Source organism: Panthera onca, chromosome A1 (genome assembly GCF_046562875.1).
Source record: "Panthera onca isolate mPanOnc1 chromosome A1, mPanOnc1 haplotype 2, whole genome shotgun sequence".
Classification (NCBI taxonomy): domain Eukaryota; kingdom Metazoa; phylum Chordata; class Mammalia; order Carnivora; family Felidae; genus Panthera; species Panthera onca.
In genome coordinates, this window is record NC_138339.1 from 115268777 (window position 1) to 115282648 (window position 13872).

Below are 13872 nucleotides of genomic sequence, written 5' to 3' on the forward strand. Positions count from 1 at the left end.
GAGTTCAGAGAACTTCCAGGTAGATAATAAGCACATGGGAATTTGAGGAGAGTGGTGCACATAGACAGGGCATGGAAATTCCATACCCTTTCCCCATGGACATCTCTTCCCAACTGGCTGCTCCTGAGGTATAGCCTTTTATAATAAACCAGTAATCTACTAAGTAAAATGTTCCTCTGAGTTCTCTGAATCACTCTAGCAAATTAGTCAAACCCAAGGAGAGAGTCATGGGAACCTCTGATCTATAGCCAGTTGGTCACAAGTACAAGGAACGATCTGTAGTTTCAAGGGGTGTCTGAGTGGAGGAGAGGGGGAGAATTCATGTAGGACTGAGCCATTAACCTGTAATCTGGTTCAATGTCCAGGTAGATAGCATCAGAATTGAGTTAAATGGTAGGACACCCAGTTGGTGTCTAAGAATTGCTTGATAGTGTGGGAAACTCTATTCCCATTCTGGAATTGGTATTAGAATCTTTATAATCAGTGAATATCATGTGCCTCATGATATGATGCAGTGAGAAAGACTCTACAATACTCCTGTATTATTCCTACCAAAAATGCAAAACTTGAATCTAATCATGAAGTAACATTAGGTAAATTCAAAATGAGGGACATTATACTAAATGGCCTATACTCTTCAAAAATATCAATGTCATAAAAGGGAAAGAAAGTGTTAAGGACCCATTCCAGATTAAAGGATTTTAAAGAGACATGAAGATGAAATGCAGCGTGTGGTCAATCCTGTGTTGGGTTCTGGATGAGGAAAAACAAAACAAAACAAAAATCAAAACAAAGCATCTTATAAAAGACATTATTGAAACAATTGGTGAAATTTTCATAAGACTTTTAAATAAGAGCATTGTGTCAATTTTTTAAAGTTCTAGTTTTGATCATCATACTGTGAAAATCCTTTTTTGGGGAAATATATACTAAAGAATTTAGGAGCAGAGGCATATGGTATGCAATTTAATCTCAAATGGTTTAGGGAAATACGTGCGTGTACAGAGAAAGAGAGAAAGCAAGGAAATGGAAGGAGAAAGAGAAAAAATAAAACAAATATGACAAAATGTTAACAATTGATAACTCTGAGTAAAGAATATATATTGGAATTCTTGGCACTACCTTTGCAATTTTTTTGTAAACTTGAAATTTTATATATATATATATATATATATATATATATATATATATCTTCAAAGGATTGAAACACATCAAATATATGTATTTTTAAAAAATTTTTATGTTTATTTTTGAGAGAGAGAGACAGAGAGAGACAGAGAGTGAGTGGGGGAAGGGCAGAGAGAGAGGGAGACACAGAATCTTAAGCAGGTTCCAGGCTCTGAGCTGTTAGCACAGAGCCTAACGCAGGGCTCGAACTCACAGACCGTGAGATCATGACCTGAGCTGAAGTCAGACCCCTAATTGACTGAGCCACCCAGGCACCCCTCATCAAATATATTTTTAATGATAAAAAATAAAACCAAAAAACCTCATTGGTCAACTTTGCAAGATGCTAGGCAACCAACTCATTTTGAAAACTGGTAAAAAGAAAGATGCAAGCATTTATACTACATTTCCCAAACACATTTTACCTTGGGGTAATCAAATCATGGAGAAAAATTCTTCTCCTTAGAAGAATTCCAATTAATACACAAACATCTCCACTCTGGATCCTCTAGGCCAATGGTCAGGAAACTATGGTCCTGGAGACAAATCCAGCCCAGTACCTGTTTCTATAAGTTAGAATACAGCCACTCCATTTGTTTACGTATTATTTATGTTGTCTCTATTTGTGCCATAAAGACAGAATTGAATCATTGTTGACAGAGACCATATGGTCACAAAGCCCAAAATACTTACTAATGGGCCCTATATAGAAGAAGTTTGACAATCGTTGTAGAGCAGAAAAATAATGTCTAAGAACTGCAGTTCCCAGCCAGTGAGAATACTACAGGGAACCCACAGGACCCCACAGAGCACAGTATTTTAAATTTTTAAGGAAAACAGAGAGACATCTGTCAGATACCATGTGAAGTAGCACCTTGAGATAATTCAGTTTCGACATTAGATCAAGTTAATTTTTTTAGATAACATTGTATCTGCCAAGTTGAGTTTTCAGTGGTTGCTATGATCTCAAACAAGTATTGTGCAAAATCTAATGTGAGTACAACCCTTGATTTCAGCTCAGGTCATGATCTCACGGTTTTTAGGATCAAGCCCCATGAAGGACTCTGTGCTGACAGTGGGGAGCCTGCTTGGGATTCTCTCTCTGCCCCTCCACCATGCCTCTACTACCACTCTCTCTTTTCCTCTCAAAGACAAATAAATAAACATTTTCTTTAAAAAATCCAATGTGAAACAGGAAACAAGGATAGTGGTATCTTATCTGATTTCAAGAAGTTATACAGTGCCCAATAGATGTATATATCCCACTAGTAAGCAATTAAGGCTATTTAAGAATGAAATAAAATATTTTTCTTTCAATTTATGTATGTATTTTTAAATGGCTACTGAGTTGTTAGGACATAAATGCATATTAATTTGTTTGGACCTAACTATTTAGTAAACTTGGTGACTAAAACATTTGCTTTAAAGGCTTTCAGACAAACTCACATGGCCTGGGGGGGGGGGGGGGGGTGCTTCAGTTCTCGGGAGATTGCAAGGCAGGCAAAACAAAGGCAAGCCCTTGAGCCAAACCTTCAGGGAACCACAAGATAGGTCAAAATGCACAATTACAATTCCTTGAGAAGAAGATCCCCATTGCTCCCTCAGGTACTAGCAACTAGCAGGAATGTAGGCTGCTGTCTTCAGGGCGACCTCAAGGTGGACAGTAAGAGATGATCATAGACCTCTCTTGCCAAAACTCAGCAGTCTTTTCTTAAATGTTCCCCTAGTTGTTTTACATTTTTTATTAGATGCCAGAGTCCCAAAAAAAGTTGATTCTGGCAGTCTTGCCAGCTTATGTACTGCTTTAACAGAGGGAACATGTTCAAGTTCCCTAATCTGCTATTTTCATTCATGTCACTCAGTACCATTCACTTTTGTGCTTTTCAGTCTTGTCAAAATTATCTTCTAGACCTGGAATGCAAATAAAGAAGAGAATTTTGCTATCACTGAAATTATCAAAAGAATGTTCTGCTTATTTGAAGGCAGGCTAAAGGGTAATTGCAAAAAGATTTTTAATAAGGACACCATTAGCAAAATAACTTTTATCTGCCTTAGAGGCAGTACTTCTTACATCATCTGCCTTGTTGTCAAGCCCTCAATAATACAGGCACTGTTTGGTGGTGTTCGAGAAATCAGGTTTTGAAATAAGACTTTTAGAGCATCAGGTTTTAAGTCTGACTCTTCTGCCATTTAATAGTTGCTTGGCCTTGGGTTAGTTACTTAAATTCTATAGGGTTGTTCCCATGTTTGTAAAATAGGGATAATGTACATTTCTAGAATCATGGTGGAGATTTAAAGAGGTATTATATGTAAAATGCTTGGCACTCAATATCAGCTTTTGAATTTGGATTTGTTACTTTGGATTATCACATTACAATGCACTTGTGGGTTTTTTTTGTTTTTGTTTTTATGGTTGTTTTCTTAAAAGAGAAAAAGATGCTACTGGCTTCCTATGTAATGGCGTAGGTGATGCTATATGCTTTCCAGGGGACTTTGATTGGACTGACATGTTACAACATGCACACTCATTTTACTTAGATTATAGGTTTATTTGAGGTGGCTTTGGGAGAAACTACTAGGGATGCGGAGACGGTGCTAAAATATACCTCCAAAGGCCCTCTTTTAGCATGGAGACAAATTCGTCGATGCATTAAAATAATAAAAGAAAACAAACGCAAACAACAACAAAAACCTAAGTGTCCAGACATGAGAGTGAGAGTGCCACCCCAACATTTTTCAAACCAGTTTTCCTTGTTGTCCGTGGGATTCAAGCACGTGACGACAGTACAGAACACTAGCCAGAAGGGCCTGTGTAAAGAGACTGATAATGGGAGGTCAGCCCTTTCCTATGTGACCTCTGGAAGTGTAAAGACTGCAGGAGATGGCGTTCCTCGTCCTCGATGCCTTTAAACGTCAGGGAAGCATCCCACACAGGAACCAACAGCAGGCGGCAGAGGAGACAAGATTTGCGCATCTTGACCGCCCCACCTCCTAAAGCCGGGAGTGGGGCTGGGCTCTGCGGCGAAAGGCGCGTTGGCTCTCGCAGAGGCCTCTGGGAGTTGTAGTCCTCAGGGGCGGGAAGTTTGGCAGAGGCGCCTGGCTCAGTGCGCTCAGAACTCCATCCCCCGCCGGTCCCCGCGGCCGAGGCTGTTGTCTCTTCCTGTCCGGGGGAGGAGAACCCCTCCTGCCTCAAGTTGAGTGGATTTAGGAAAGGGTCTCCGTTTTCTCGCCCATTTTTCCCAGATTGAGGGCTTGGCCGGTGCAGGTAGGCCTTGTTCCCTAGTTTTTCAAAATCACCCCTCGGGAGGGGGCGGGGAGTGGGGGGGTGGGAGGAACAGAGGGGAAGCGGCGGGAACCGCTGAGCTTGCTGAGGAGCCGGCTGTCACCGGGGAAGTTCTTTGGTGAAATGCGCCCAAACAGTTGCTTCTTGGGGGAGCGTTGAGGCCAAAGTCGGGACAGAGGAGACCACCCCGGAGGGGAGACGCGCGCTCCTCTCTGGGCTCTGGTGACTCCCATCCGATGGGGGCTGAGAGAATTCGAGGGGCTGTGGGGAGTCGGTGCCTGCTTGAGCCTTAAGGCAAGGCTCAAGCCTGTAGGTAAACACCCGGGTGAGGGGGAGAATTGGGGTTATTGCGGCAGTGGGAAAGCCTTTCCCTGTCCCGAGTAGGGAAGAGTTGGAGAAAGCAGATCAGGGAAGAAACACCCTTGTGCCTTGAGCGAGGACCACAAATGGGTTGAGGGCCGAAACAGTTAAATCCTTGCCACACTTTTCCTCGGCTCAAATGTGAGACACGGTGTCTTGATAGTAGGTGGCTTGACATCTTAGCTGTCTTAGAATAATAGAGCTGGAAGAGGCCTTTTAGAGTATCTAGTCAAACAGGTTCTCCTCACTCTACAGATGAGGAAACTAAGGTCCATCAAGTTGGAGGAACTGCCTCCCTTATCACCAAATAGCCAATTAATGGCCAACTTGACTAAAACCTAATTTTCAGGACTGTCAAGCAGTGCTTTAATCTATTGCTGAGATCAGTAGATCAGCAAATTGTAACCTGTTGCTTCTCCTTTTTTCTTTTTAATGCTGACATATGCAAAATAACAAGAAATCCCTGAAGGGAACATTTTGAAACTTCTCAATAGGTCAAAGAAACCCTTGTCTGAAGTTGAAGAAAAATCTCTACAAACTTAATAGTAATATAAAAGGTTGGTAGTAAATTAAGATGTCACCTTTCCTTTCTCAATGTATGCCCACTTGAGCTCTGAGAACTGTAGCCTTAGATTTTTTCTTTCTATCTTAAATGCTGAATATCTCAGTCATATAAAAATAGTATGCTAATTGACAATACCCTAAATGTTTACAGTAAAGGGTAAACAGCATGGGAATACCAACCTGAATTACAAAATAAAATAATAATTTATAGTATTTTTTTGAAAAGGAGATATCATAAAACTTAAAAAAAATCATTAGGAGGATAAAAACTTCTACTAGGACTGCATTTTATAATACACTTAAATTTCACTTCTCCATCAGCGTTCTTTCTTATTGCCTAAACATAACTTGAAAGCATTTAGTGTTCCCATTGCGGGTTCTTTGGTGCAATTGCATTGCTCTGGCTCTGGCTGCTAATTTCTTTTATTAGACTACATTGCCCTCCAGCACTGTCAAATTTAACACCTTTTGAAGCATTTATCGATCAGTTTGGAAACATGTTTCAATAGTCACATCAGAATTGAAGCATTACAGTTCTTATTGACTGACCATTAACTGATTCATACAGAAGAAGTTTAGATAAGTTTGTTACTGGACTTTATAGCAGGTACAGACTTACATAGAAGAAAACACATATACACAAAATAACTTCTTTAACCAGGCTGCTTTTTTTATGATATGGTTCCATTGGCTTTTATATTGGCAATACAGAGGTGGGTAAACTATAAGCATTGCTATGACCATTGCCGCCAGATGTATTTATTTTTTATAAAGTTTTATTAGAACACAGCCATGCTCACTCATTTGTATATTGTCTTCCGTGCAAAAGGACATAGTTGAGTACCTGCTGAGATCATGTGGCTCAGAAAACCTAAAATGTTATCTGGCCTCTTACAGAAAAAAAAATTTTCAATGCTTGCTCTGTTAAACTGAAATGTAATTACAGTATCTGAAACTACCATATGCAGAGGTAATAGTACTAATTTTCAGTCTCTGAGGAGGAACATATAAATACTTGTATAGTGAGTGGGTCCACAATACGATTGACTCTTTTTTTTTTTTAATTTTTTTCTTTAACGTTTATTTATTTTTGAGACAGAGAGAGACAGAGCATGAACAGGGGAGGGGCAGAGAGAGAGGGAGACACAGAATCTGAAACAGGCTCCAGGCTCTGAGCTGTCGGCACAGAGCCAGACGCGGGGCTCGAACTCACGGACCGCGAGATCATGACCTGAGCCGAAGTCGGACGCTTAACCCACCGAGCCACCCAGGCGCCCCGTGATTGACTCTTAAATAACACAGGTTTGAACTGTACAGGTCCACTCAGACATGAATTTTTTACAGTATAATACTATAAGTGTATTTTCCTTAAGATTTTCTTAATAACATTTTGTTTTCTCTAGCTTATTTTATTGTAAGAATACAGTATATAATACATACAACATACAAAATATGTGTTAACTATGTTATCAGTAAGGCTTCCAGTCAAAAGGAGTTATTAGTAAAGTTTTGGGGGAGTCACAAGTTACATGTGCATTTTCAACTAGGGGCGGGAGGGAAGTCGGTGTCAGCAGCCCAACACCTGCTTTATTCAGGGGTCACCTCTACATTTCTTTGGGCAAAAATGAGTGGGTACTATTACAGATTGATCCTAGCCTCTTGGCCAGATACTATAGCCATCCTTTTGCAAAGAATTGTGAAAGGACATTTCTGAGCCTAGTGTGGAAAAAGCTGACATCCTTTGAAATGTACTGATATAGTCAATACCTTTTGAAAATAGTGTCATATAAACTTTCTTTGGTTACTTCCTATGTCCTTTTTATGGAGAAAAGTACTTTTCAGCACAGGCATCAGCAAGCAGGTCAGTAAACTGTTATTTTCCTATTGAGACCCCATACTGAAACCAATTTTAAAGTCCATGATTAGGGACTCATTATTAAATGACTTAGCTTTGACATTAATAGCCTTTCTTCTGGGACTTTGTTTTATTTTATTTTCTTTTTAAGTTTATTTATTTTGAGAGAGAGGGAGAGAGAGTGCACATGCTGGGGAGGGGTAGAGAGGGAGAATGCATGGTCAGGATAGAGTCTGACCTTGCTGGAACTTCCAAAACTGAGATCATGACGTGAGCCAAAATCAAGAGCTGGACAGTGTAACTGACTGAGTCACACAGGCACTCCTGGAACCTTGTTTTCAAACTCAGAGGACTGAGTGAGATACTGGAAGTGAATATATCTGTATATGTCATTTTGCATGTTTCGCTCCCTATTATCAGTGTTAGGTCTATGGCAAATTGATGGTATAGAGCTTTTTAACATTTCAGTTAATCATTGATAGCACTATTCTGTGTTATTATAATATTAGCTGTGGATTGCTAATTTACCTCTCAACCTAATTTATCAAACTTCAGATTACCTAGTAGTTCTACTTATCAAGACTTTCAAAAAGGCATTACATTTCCTTTGAAATAGCATTGTTGGGATATTTGAAGTTCAAGCTAATTGACTAATTGAGGCAACTGAAAATTACCAATTTCCTTACAATTCTTGGTATTTACTTGAATGTTATTAAATCTTTTATTGAAAAGCACTAGGGACTAGATCATTAAGATATCAATTTTCTGCTTGTTTGGAATAAAGAGCTGATTTGACAATGCCACAAAATTTCAGATTTGTTTAGAACAAATAGACGTAAGTGATTAAACTGGAACCTTTATATCAAATCTTGTATGCCCCTTGTGTGTTCCTTAACTTTGATTTTCTTTTTTTGGTAAGACTGACTGAAGTTGAAGGATCTTTCTAGATTTTTCTCATTCTGGAGGCGCTTGGGTGGCTCAGTCGGTTGAGTATCTGATTTTGGCCCAGGTCATGATCTCACGGTTCCTGAGTTGGAGACCCACATCAGGCTCTTTGCTAACAGCTCAGACCCTGGATCCTGCTTCTGATTCTGTCTCTGTCTCTCTCTCTCTCTCTGCCCCTCCCCCACCTCAAAAATAAATAAACATTAGATTTTTCTCATTCTGGGTTTCCTAACATTTAATCTTAGCAAAAGTATTATCTCCAGGAGTTACTAGAATCCTCTCTTCCTAAACTCAACTTCATTCTCAGTTTAGCATAGGAACCAATACCGCAGAAAGTATTGGTTAAAAACATTAAGTTGAGGGGCACCTAGGTGGCTCAGTTGGTTAAGTGACCAATTCTTGATTACATCTCATGTCATGAGCCTGCAGTTAGTGAGTTCGAGCCCCTCTTTGGTTTCTATTCTGGCAGCACAGAGCCTGCTTGGAATTCTTTCTCTCTCCCTCCCTCCCTCTCTCTCTCTCCCTCCCTCCCTACCCCATTCATGCTCTCTCTCTCAAAATAAATAAACTTTAAAAACAAAAAACATTAAGTTCAGGCAGACATTGCAATATACTGGAAATAACATATGGGACCAAAGTAACCTGGTTTCCATCCCAGCTATGGCTTCATTAGCCAAGTAATACAGTACAAGTTATTTCTGAGCTTCAGTTTCTTTTTTTTATAATTTGAAGGTTATATATACATCTTCCCAAATTCTAAGGATTAGTTGCATTTAAACATTTAAAACTTAGGCCAGTAGTAGGTGTTCAGTAAATAAAGGTTAGTTCCAACTCCCATTACTTATTTATTGGTGTGTCTTTTTCTCAGTTTTTCTCCAAAGTGACACCTAGTTTTCTTCTTCAGAAATTAATTATTTCCTTTAGGTCTGTTCTCTTTGTGACAGTTCAGTAATCCTTCGAAGCTCAACTTCTTTATCTTTCTTACCTTACTGAGTTTACTTACTGTATACTAAAGGCATGTAGATATGTCAGCTGATTTTATTCAGGCCACTAAGTTAAGCCAAGATATAATTTTGAATTTTGTTAGTTACTTTTAAAAAGCCAAAAAATAAAATGATAGTTATATTTCTTGAATACTCATTGTGAGCAAGGTGCGTTACCTACATTATCTCATTAAATCTCCAACTCTGTAAGACTAGTACTTTTATTATCCCCCACACCAGTGAGGAATTTAAATAAGTTGCCCAATCTTAGAAGAGCCAAGATTCAAATCCAGGGAGTATGACATGAGCTTTCAACTACCACACTTTACTTAATAAATCAGAGTAGGCCATGCCCCAAATTAACCATTGTATATAATTCAAATAAAGGAATACCCTGGCAATGCTTTCTGAAGATAATTTTATCAGTTTTTGGAGATTGAGGAGCAATAAGGTTATGTTTCCTTATCAATATTAAATTTTTGTCTCTAGCATTTCTTAGCAATTCTATTGATCACTTTTCTCCCACTGTATACAGATTTCATTAAGCTTAGTTTTATTAAGTTCAGAAATAACAGCAAATTTCTGTACAGAGTTAAGCAGTGCCTGGCATGCTTCTAAATGTTTACACAAATGAATTTATAGATTTTTAGAAAAATTTTTATGTGCCTTAGATTTTCTTGAATGAATTTCCCCGTTTTTTGTTTGTTTAGAGAGAGAGACCACAAGCAGGGGAGAGGGGCAGAAAGAGAATTTTTAGCAAATTTCGTGCTCAGCGTGGAGCCCAACATGGGGTGTGTTTTTCTCAGTTTTAAAACTGATCCCATGACCCTGGCTTCATGACCTGAGCTGAAATCAAGATGCTCAGCTGACTGAGCCATCCAGACACCCCCACCCCCAGTTCTTATATTCTTTTTAATAAAAGGATACTAGTTGTCTGACAGTCATCTTTTCAATTCCTAAAATATTTAATTTTTGAAATTTGAGAGAATGTTTTAAAAGTTCTGTAAAGCTAATAACTTGGTTTTTTTCAGGAGGCAAATTAATGCTGTGACTGAGATTGTATCTGACAGGGGTTTGTTTAAGATAGATTCACTGTGGGAATTTCACAAGCCAATAGTATACAGGATAATGTCTCTTAATAAGCCAATAAAGAAATTACATACTCCAAATCAATGATAGACTATCACCCTGTTGTTCAGGACAAGGGGGGCATGAAAGGAATAAAGTCCAAATTTAGTTAAGGTATATGCTTTGGAGTTGGTACTTGGGAAAGACAGCTTAGTCAACCAGAGCTAATGTCCTTCTGCCTGCGCAAAAGTTAAAGTCTCCTGTTAAGGCGCATTGCTAAAGAGGGTCATTGTCCCTGTTAATGGGAAAGATGATTTTCAGCACTGCTGTACCAGGCTTTTGCCACTACAGATAAAAGTGGCCTTTACCTCAGCAGGAGCTAATTGCCCCCAGGTGTTTGGAGAGCTCTTTTAGATCAGCAAAGGGCTGCCTTGCCTACAGGGAACATTCTGATAGTCCTTACATACTTGCTATTTACAGTACAGATGTCCCCATGCCATAGTTGCTTCCTCATAGGTTTTTATTGATAAGCAGCTGAGCTAATGAGTTCTTACCAGTGAAAACAGACAAGATGATGACATCCTGACACAATTACTTCATTCTTCTATCAAAATGACTTTACTTCTAAAACTTTTTTTTTCTTTGTCATAAAGGGATGGATTAAAACAAGTTTACTTAGATTGTAAATGCGTAGATTTGAAATCATATCAAACCAATACACGACATAACTTCTCTACAATAGCTTTATTTCTTTCCCAAGTTTTTAATACCTATGTCCACCTTAATTCAGTATGTATTCTTCATTGATACATTATATAGAATATCTTCTGTCTATATCCAGGGAACAACTTTTTCAAGTTAATTTGTCACTGCAGTTTTAAATTAAGGAAATTTGTTAGGACTATTACTCCTAGTTTTATAATTAGTAGTTCAAAATAATCTTGAAAACTACTGCTTATTAGTTTTAAAATTTTAAACCAAACAAGTCAATTGAATTATTAATTAGTTTTATTATGTAAAGGAAGGAACTGAAAGATTAAGTTTGTGTTTTTGCTTCTCAACTAACTCTGTTTTGGTAAAATTACTTTGTCTCAGTTACTTTTATCTTAATGAAATTTTAATAACAATTACCATTGAATAATGTACACTTGATATTCAGGATCATTTCTGATGCTTCACATCCAAATATGTAAATTGTGAATCTGTGTTTTTGCCATAAAAAAAAATATTGCACTGATCTATTGCAAAGCTAATTTGGGAGCTAAGACCAACAATTGGTGTAGATTTTAATTAGAAGTGAAATGATGAACTGCAGGGTGCCTATGTGGCTCAGTTGGTTAAGAATCCAACTCTTTGTTTCAGCTCAGGTCATGATCTCATTGGTTTGTGGGTTCAAGTCCTGCGTTGGGCCCCATGCTAACAATGCGGAACCTTCTTGGGATTCTCTCTCTCCCTCTCTCTCTCTGCCCCTCCCCTCCTTGCTCTCTATCCCCCTCTCTCTCAAAATAAATAAATAAATAAACATTTTTTACAAATCTTGCACTGATATATTACAAAGCTAATTTGGAAGCTAGGACCAGCAATTGGTATAGATTTTAATTAGAAGTGAAATGATGAACTGAAAATCAGAATGGTAATTAACATCTTACTAGGTTTTATTATGTAAGTGATTTAGGATAAGATGCCTAATTTCTAGACTTCTATTGGGCTGGATAATATTTTTTAAGTTTATTGAGGATGGGAACCATGAGTTAAAATTTAGGGGCGCCAGGGTAGCTCAGTCCATTGTGTCTGACTTTGGCTCCGGGCATGGTTTCACAGTTTGTGAGTTCAAGCCCCACATCAGGCTCTGTGCTGACAGCTCAGAGCCTGGAACCTGCTTCATATTCTGTCTCCTTCTCCCTCTGCTCTTCCCCTGCTCGTTCTCTGTATTTATCTCTCTCAAAAATAAATCGTTTTAAAAAATTAAAAATTTTTGGGGCGCCTGGGTGGCTCAGTCGGTTAAGCATCCGACTTCAGCTCAGGTCATGATCTCACAGTCTGTGAGTTCAATCCCCGTGTCAGGCTCTGTGCTGACAGCTCAGAGCCTGGAGCTTGCTTCAGATTCTGTGTCTCCCTCTCTCTCTGCCCCTCCCCTGCTCATGCTCTGTCTCTCTCTGTCTCAAAAATAAATAAAAAACTTTAAAAAAATATTAAAAAAAAAAAATTAAAAAAATTTTTTCCCTTGGTACCTAAGTACATTGTAGAGGCTCACTGAGAAGTTTTGAATGCATATATTGTTCAGAGTTTGCCATTACTCAGTATTTTAGTTGTCTCATCTTAAAATAATCATTTTTACTTGTGTACTCTGTATAGGAAGATACAGAAATAAAGTCTTTTATGACTGGAGATGGTAGTATTTTGATTTCTCTTTTTTTTGAAAAACCACCATTATGTAAGGTACTTCTTTAACATTATTTGTTTGTCTCTAGTAAGACTAATAAGTTAATGAGAGCTTTGTCTTAAATGCTGGGCAGGAGAGCAGAAAAGAGAAATGGAAAGAAAAGACAGAGGAAAGAAAATGCACATATTCTGGGAATAGAATATGTTGCCAACATCCATGTCAAACTTATTAGTAGCATTTGACAACATTTGCCTACTTCTCTCTACCTCATTACTGCAGAATTTTTCACTTAGAAAAAAGAAGAAAACCTCAAGAGGCTGCATATGTAAAAACACAAGTTTTGTCATTTGTTTTCAGAGAGGAATAATAATGTGTTGGAACATTTAGTTTCCCATTACAAAGTATTAAGTATAATATTCATTAGTTCATGTAGTTTTCAACCACACTAGTGAGGTAGATGTTATTGTTTCAGTTTTACACATGAGAAAATAGATTCATGGCAGTTAAATGGTTAATCTTAAATTACATAGATAGTGAGTGACAGGTAAGGATTGCTTACTCAAAAACCATGTTTTCTTTCTACTCTGTCATATATATATATATTTAGAAAAATAACAACAGCAGACATAGGACCATTAAACAACTACAGCACCAATAAAACTTTACTTGTTAAGTCATCTGGTAATAAGAAACAGAAGAAAATGAAAGAAGACAGAGAAAGGGCAAAGAACAAGAAAGAAGCACAGCATAGTGACAAAGAGTACAGGCTCTGAGCTTACACTGCCTGGGTTTGAATTCTAACTCTTCCCCCTACCTATTAATTTTGTAATTGGTTAACTTCTCTGTGCCTTGTATCCTTATTTATAAAGTGAGAATAATCATAATAACTTATAGTTGAGGAATAAAGGTAAAGCACATGCCTTTAAATGTTAAAGCCTATTTATTTCACTTTACGGAGTTTGCTGTTGTGTGTGTGTGCTTTGTGAAATATAGCATCCGTACAGAAAAGTGCTTAATACATGTCTAATTGTAGAGCAGATGGCCATATAACCAGAATCAAGTTGAACAATAGGATTTGCCATCACCATATAAGGTCCCCTATAGTCCCTCCCTATCACAACCTCTTCTTTTACCCCCCAGAGCAGGATTTCTCAACGTCAGAACTATCGACATTTTGGGCTGGATAATTCTTTATTGTAGGAGGTATCTTGTTCATTGTAGGATGTTCAGCATCCCAAATTTACCCACTTGGTCTGATAGCACT

The 13872-nt window shown here is 38.2% G+C and overlaps 1 protein-coding gene across 4 annotated transcripts in view; it reads left to right on the forward strand.

Moving 5' to 3' along the window:
• Positions 1 to 4287: 4287 nt before the first annotated feature.
• Positions 4288 to 13872, forward strand: part of SLC38A9 (solute carrier family 38 member 9) — an 83837-nt gene continuing 74252 nt past the window's right edge. Inside the window, exons 1-2 of one of the 4 annotated variants that reach the window (XM_060635770.3) lie at positions 4291 to 4432; positions 5268 to 5367. The gene's annotated coding sequence lies outside the window, so the exon portion shown is untranslated. Of the gene's footprint in view, positions 4433 to 5267; positions 5368 to 13872 lie in introns of all 4 variants that reach the window. The other 3 variants (XM_060635773.2, XR_009611037.2, XM_060635769.2) reach the window with 3 other exon arrangements.